This window comes from Jaculus jaculus, chromosome 14 (assembly GCF_020740685.1).
Source record: "Jaculus jaculus isolate mJacJac1 chromosome 14, mJacJac1.mat.Y.cur, whole genome shotgun sequence".
NCBI lineage: Eukaryota > Metazoa > Chordata > Mammalia > Rodentia > Dipodidae > Jaculus > Jaculus jaculus.
The window spans coordinates 43,675,902-43,682,506 of record NC_059115.1 but is presented as its reverse complement, the minus strand read 5'-3'; the positions used below and the strand labels follow the sequence as shown (position 1 = coordinate 43,682,506).

Sequence of the window (6,605 nt, the reverse complement as noted above, 5' to 3'; positions counted from 1 at the left end):
GCAGCATTGTGTAAACATTTTGGAAAATATCATCCTTGGTGTGCAACCAAAATAAGGAGTATATAGATCGTCTAATGCAAAAGTCTGTATATGCCCCATGTTGTAATCCAAAAATACAATTGTCTAATTGTTAGAATACATAAAATAGGGGGAAAGACTATTTTTTTTTTCTTTTTTGCACTGGAAATAAGCACAACAGCTTTATTTGTACTACGTCATGAAGAGAGAATAAATAGGAAAAAAAATCATGGAACAATAGGGTGAAATATAGGTTTTACGTATTGGAACAGATTTTATGTGGTACCAGTGGAAGGTCTCTAAATTTATGTCAGCACTGATTTGACAGCTCTTTTGTAAATCACAAGTTCCACCATACCTCCAAGTGAGGAAGGAAATCGGGGAGACAGTTTGTAATGGGCACTTGGCACCTCACCCCTTCACCGTGCAGCGGTAGGGTAGAGGGACCCAGACCAGACCTGCAGGCGATGTGTGGAATATGAGCTGAGTGAAACCCTCTGAAGCAGAGCGGGAAGGAGGGGCTTCCTTCAGGTTTCTGTCTTGCAGAGAGGAGCAGGAATCCGACCTCTTTGGGCTTAGATATGTTGAAAATGCTTAGCAAAGTTTTGGTTTCGTCGTTTGCATTTCATAAGATCAAAGTCTAAAGGCTGTAACTCTCTTGCCCCAAGGGAATGCGAAAAGGAAGGAGAAATAGACGGCGTGGGTGAGGGGTGGCAGAGTGAATCCCCAGGAGAGTGGAGTCCAGGCGCGACCCTGGCTCTGGAGGCAGGGTGTGGATACCCGTGCAAGCTCGAACAAGTCCAGCCTTCTGGCGACCTGTGCCAACAGCGAGAAGGGACAGCAGGGACCTCTGTGGGCAGACGTGGGTGCGGATTAGCAGGGAGCACCCAGCAAGAAACTACCCCCGGATCCGCCCAGAGTCGCTAGACGCTGCGGGTGGCTCTTCCCACTCAAAGCCAGCTTAGGGAGAAGTTTTCTCCTGGGAAGGTGCGTGAGAGATCGGATGCCAGAAATCTCTCAGGTGAGTCTTATTTGCATATCTCGCTAGCTCCAGGGGATCTCCCCATTCCCCCTTTAGCAGTCTCTGAGATGCAGAGAGAATTCAGGGTTTACTCGCAGGAAGAGCCCGCCACCTTTTATGAAAAAGGAAATGGTGCGCAGTGAAGTGTTCCACCCTTGCCCAAAATGGGAGTGGCCCGAAGTCTCTTCCGTAACCTGGGAAGAGACACCTCCTTTCCTTGCCTCTCTTCAGGTAGGTGAGGCTGGATTTTGACAGCTCCCGGTCGGTCGCGTGGGGTAAATAGGATTCGAGGACCCGTGCGTCCCCCAGCTCCTACTTACTGTCACAAGTCATCGGTAGGTCGGTCCCTCTGTCCTCCAACCTGCTCACCGCTCCCTCCCTGCATGCCCTCCCGAGAGGATGCCTTGCCGCCTGCACATCGGCCCTTCAAGTGGGGATCCGACTCCTCTGGGTTTGGAATCGGTCATGGCCTCTTCACTCCTGCCCAGTGTTTTAGCTGTCTGGGCTCACACACCTCTCCATACCCCGTGTAGCTCCTATTCTCAGAAGAGGATTATTCCACTGAGGTCCCTGACTGCCCCCAAGCCTAGAATCGTGAATCTAGGGACCGCTGGGCCAAGGAGTGGGTGATTAAACTGGGGGGCACAGAGCCTCTACAGACCACCATCGGGGAGAGAAGGCTGACGGGGGGGGGGGGGGCTCGTTGCCATGGTTCCCTGGTAGCAGAGCCCGGGGAGCTAGCGATGCCAGTCACGGATGGTCCCCTTTTTCCTCTTTGTGCCTTTCTCTCTCAATTTTTTTTTTTTTCTCTTTGAGTGAGGGTGTGAGTGGGGTGGGCGAAAGTGATTAATTTGGAGCACAGGGATTGGAGCTGATAGGCTGAGGAACGCAGCCGATCTCTCCATCCCTCTCTCCTTTGGCTTGCTAGAGCTCCACTTTCACAGCCAGCGGCGGGGTTGGGGAATTTCTGCAAGAAGCTAGGAGCCACCGCGGGGAGCAGTGACTGCGTGGTTCAGGTACTGGCTCCCAGGAGAGGTGCTCTGCGGGAGAGCCGGCTGGGTGGTCCCGAACCCGCGGAGGAGGTGGGTGGGCGGGAAGGTAGAAGCAGGAGAACAGGTGTGTGGCCCCTCCGCAGCGCCGCGGGCGGGGAGGTGAGCCGCCGCCGCCTGGGCAGGCGCGTGCGCGAAGGCGCGCTCCGAGGAACGCTGGGGGAACAGGGGCGGGGGCGCGCGGAGACAAGCAACTCAGGGTTCTGCAAGGTAGTCTCTTGGGGTCCTCCTCTGGGTTGAAACTCCAGTCCTTCATCTCTGTGAAGGGCTAATTTAACCCTTCCATGCCTCAGTTTCCCCAGTCTAAATAATAGGGGTCAATGCCGAGTAGCAGACTGTTAAGAGAGACGTACAGGTGAGTCCCCACCGCCCCGAGGGAGACTAAACGAGTGGTCACTTCTAATATCTCTGTGAATAGCAATTCTGAAGTTAATGAGGTATGGTGGATTCTCATTCCGCTGAACTTTGTGTGTGTGGGCGGGGCCGTGCCCCAAAATTAAGTGCATTTTAATTGAAGAGGATAATCCCAGGCAAATTGTTAGGGCCCAGCTCCACTCTGGATTGCAGCAGATTGGAAAAGACAAACTGAACATTTGCTAGTCAAACTGGCTTTTAGGTCTCTTGTTGGGCAGATATCAGAAAGCTATCCGGGGAAACTTTTGGTGACAAGAAAATAGTTTCCTCATCTATTTTGCCTTGTGAGGTTTTGTTTTTCCTTTTCCACCTGCAGATGTTGTCATTGGGTTTATCTTAAATGCAGTCTCTTTGTGATGCGCCAACCTATGTTCTTTTTTTTTTTTTTTTTTAATTTAACCTGACTAGGATCTAGGCTTTATGTCTGCTTTCCATGTGAGATGGCTTTAAGCACTCCAGGAGTTTTACCCCTAGTAATGGAAGGTGGTAGGTCACTTGTCATCATTCCTTGCAAGCTCCGGATATTGATATGGAATACATGGAGACAAGTGGTTATTACTGGGTACATACTGGCATGATGAGCATTGAATTCTCTTTCAGGGATGTTTGTACCCATTTCACTGTAGATGGGCCCAACTACCAAGATTCGTGTATTGTGCAGGTGGATTTTATTGTGTCTAGGTGTATAGAAAGTTCCCTTCTTTGAAAGTAAAGGTTACTGGTGTTTATCGATACCTCCTGGTATCACTGAACACTGTCTGATAATGTGAGAACTGTTCACGTTGTGGAATGACTTGCATGTCTAACAGCTCATATTGTACTAAATGTGCTTATTACTTTTAAGTTAATAGAACTCATGATGAACTTGTTGAAATCAATTTTTAAGACCTTTTGCTTACTGAAATGTAGCCATATCTTAGTAGATCAGAGACAAGCCAGGCAGGTACCACCATCTCAAATATATTTAGTGACATTTATGAAATTAGTCTCTCTTAGAAAAATATTATCTGGTTAGCAGCCTGTTTTTACAGTACCCAAATTTTTGAAGATAGGAAATTGTTTGACCTAAAATTGTTGTGTTGAAATACGTTTTCCTAATTCACTTTTGTTGAGGATTAAATAAGGAAAATGATCAAGAATCTTTAGTTTTAACAGATAAAGGAACAGTAAGTAATGGAAGGGAACTAATGATCATCACAAAATACGGTACAAGGTAGTGGAGTAGTGTTTCGTGTGAAGCTCCTATAACGCTCATCTTCCCAGGGTATATGACATGTTTAAAAGGTACCTTGAGGAATTAGTGAGACAGCTTGTCTGAAATTCATGTGATCATTTACATATTGTTTCCCAGGAGCTCTGGTACTAACTGTTCTATTCATTGGAAATTATTTTGCTCTGTGATTTATGACAGCCAGCAGTGTAATAGAGCATCATCTATTTTAGAAACATAAATTTTGCTTTTTATTATTTTGTACTTTCTTCATAAATATAAGCAGTATTGCAGTTGAAGGTGAAGGAGAAAGGGCAACAGTGGGAAAGCATGACAGATTGGGCGGTGTTGCATGCTGAATTTGGGAAGCTCATTAGCATGGAGAGGTGTAATCAAGAGGATGAAGTTGTCTCTGTACCCAGGCTGTTTGCCGAGATGAACTGTGTTACCTGATTCAATCAGTGCTTCATGTACTTTTTCCAACCAAGGCTGAGAATACTGTATTTTCAATTATGAACATGTTGATTACAGCTTCATTCAAACTAATTCATTCTGAAGAGATTGCAATTATTATGGTGATTTACATACAATATGCTAAGTTAACACAGCTAATGAGTGAAAGCACAATATTCTTTCTATTCATTCCTGGAAAACATTGTGTTAAGCATTCTCTTACAAAAAAGGAATGATTGCATTATTCGCCAGCACTTTATGCCTACCTACAAGTCAACTTGGCATTGAGCCATTTTTCTCTGGTATTAAAGTGAAATCTTTCACATTTTGGAGATCACATGCCTTTCCTTTTCCCTCTTGGGAGGGACTCAAAACAATTCTCAATTTAATTAGATGTGTTGCTTTCTCCTTTCTGTGTGTCTTTATTGGACGAAAGAGTCTGCATTTTCTAATTTTGAGGGTCGGTTAACACCTTAAACATTACTAATTACTACAGTTTATGTGTGTTTCAGTAGTATAGTTAGTTAATTATAGCTTTCTTATTAGCACCATGTAGAGAATAATGAATTAACACATCCCTTTGATCAAAAGAACATCTAAGTTTATCTTTTGAGAATAAAAGTGTTATTGTGTTACCCGAAGTCACTATAATTTTCCCAAGAAACAAATTGGTTGGGATTCTCTAGCTCTGAGATAGGGAAGCTTGATGAATGAGTTGGCCTGATCATAAATGAGGGGGGGGGGGAGGAAGAGAGAGAGAGAGTGAGAGAAGAGAGAGAGAGAGAAGAGAGAGAGTGTGTTGAGCTGTAGTTGCTTGGCAACCAGCATTATTCTGCAATTTCTTCTAGTATATTTATCCAGTAAACTAGAAAATTCTCTTTTGTTAACGAACATTATTAGTCAGTGCACAAATAGACCATAACTAATTGAGTTTTATGTATTGTGACTAAAAATGATATTGCTTACCTTTTTATTGTGTTTAGTAAAAATATAGATGCATGTTCTGGTTCCAATTTTTAGAATTTTCTCTAAATTATGTGCATTTTATTTCCACATAAATTTGTTCCCACCAAAAGAATACCAACATCAATATCTCTTTTGAAATTTAAATTACTAGGAGTGTGTTTGTAAAAAAATAATTTCAATAGGAATCAAACAGTGTGTGAGGTAAAATCAATTCTTCAAGTGAGGTGGTATGCCAGTTAAAGTAGCAAAAGTAAATTTAAGGCAGATATAAATATCCAGTTCAACTGGTACTTGTGATGATGATAATGACAAGTGCATTGAATTTGAAAGTAGATAAATAATGTCCTGTGCTTTTGCTCCTTGTGGCTTTATCTCCTTCTTTCTTCTGATGTTTGTATGCCTCTTATTCACCCATATTTGCAGAAACCGCTCTGGCAAAGCAGCTACGCTCCCTTCTTCAGATCCATTTTCTTTCTTTGCCTTCCCCTCCCCTCTCACCATTCTTCCCACCCTCACTCAATCTCTCCCTCTTTCTCTCTGTGTGTGGCATGTGCATGTACGTAGAAGGGCACACACCATGTACAAATGTGTGCAGGTCAGAGGAGCATGTGCATGTTCCTCTTTTACTTTTCCATTTTATTTCCTTGAAATACATATTTGTCACTAATCATAGAGATCATAGTTCTCTCTCTCTTTCTTTGACCCTCTCCCTTTCTTTCTTTCTTTCTTTTTTTTTTTGGTTAGACTCACTGACTAGTGAGTCTACTGTCTCTGCGCCCCCTCTCCAGCACTGGAATACAGGCATGTACAGCCACATGCAGCTTTATATATAGGTGCTTACAACTGAAATTAGGAAACATTCCTGTGCAGAAAGCACTTTTACCCACTGAGCCATCTCCCTAGCTTCATCATCCACCTTTTCCTAATCATAATAAATCCAAGAATTACAATCACCATTTTCCTCTACATCCTATAAATTTTAGTGTGCATCACAATTCCATTCTCAAATCGTAAACTCTTTGATGGCACATGTTTCATTTTATGCACCTCATAAACCCTTACAGAGTATGGAACAGTAGAAAACACATTGTTGCAGTGGTTAAATTCATTGGCTGTGTACTCAGTATACCAGGGTTCAAAATCAAAGTTGCCAACTTATAGGTGAGTGGCTGTGGGTAAGTATTTTGATCTAAGATGGCTTTCTTCTCTAGAAATGAGGTCCACTCATAGTTCATATTTGCTAACATAATGAGACATAAGACATTGTTTACACACAGCTTAATAGCAATTGTTAGTGGCTTATCAAATTCTAGATTTATTGTATTTACTGTTATCCTTCTATACCTTGGTCAGTGAATAAAAGTAGATGGATACGTATACACATATCCCTGCACATGTAAGTGTGAGCTGTGACCCGTGGTGCTATCAACAACAAACTATTGCTATCTACATTAACTATATGCAAATACGTGAC

General features: G+C 43.2%; 1 protein-coding gene across 12 annotated transcripts in view; it reads left to right on the top strand.

Annotated features, from left to right (window-relative positions):
• The first annotated feature begins 450 nt into the window (after positions 1-450).
• Chl1 (cell adhesion molecule L1 like) overlaps positions 451-6,605 on the top strand; it is a 224,358-nt gene continuing 218,203 nt past the window's right edge. For 3 of the 12 annotated variants that reach the window (XM_045133860.1, XM_045133850.1, XM_045133852.1), the window contains exon 1: positions 451-1,039. The gene's annotated coding sequence lies outside the window, so the exon portion shown is untranslated. Of the gene's footprint in view, positions 1,040-1,141; positions 1,375-1,916; positions 2,056-2,295; positions 2,444-6,605 lie in introns of those variants that run through there. The other 9 variants (XM_045133855.1, XM_045133859.1, XM_045133853.1 and 6 more) reach the window with 5 other exon arrangements.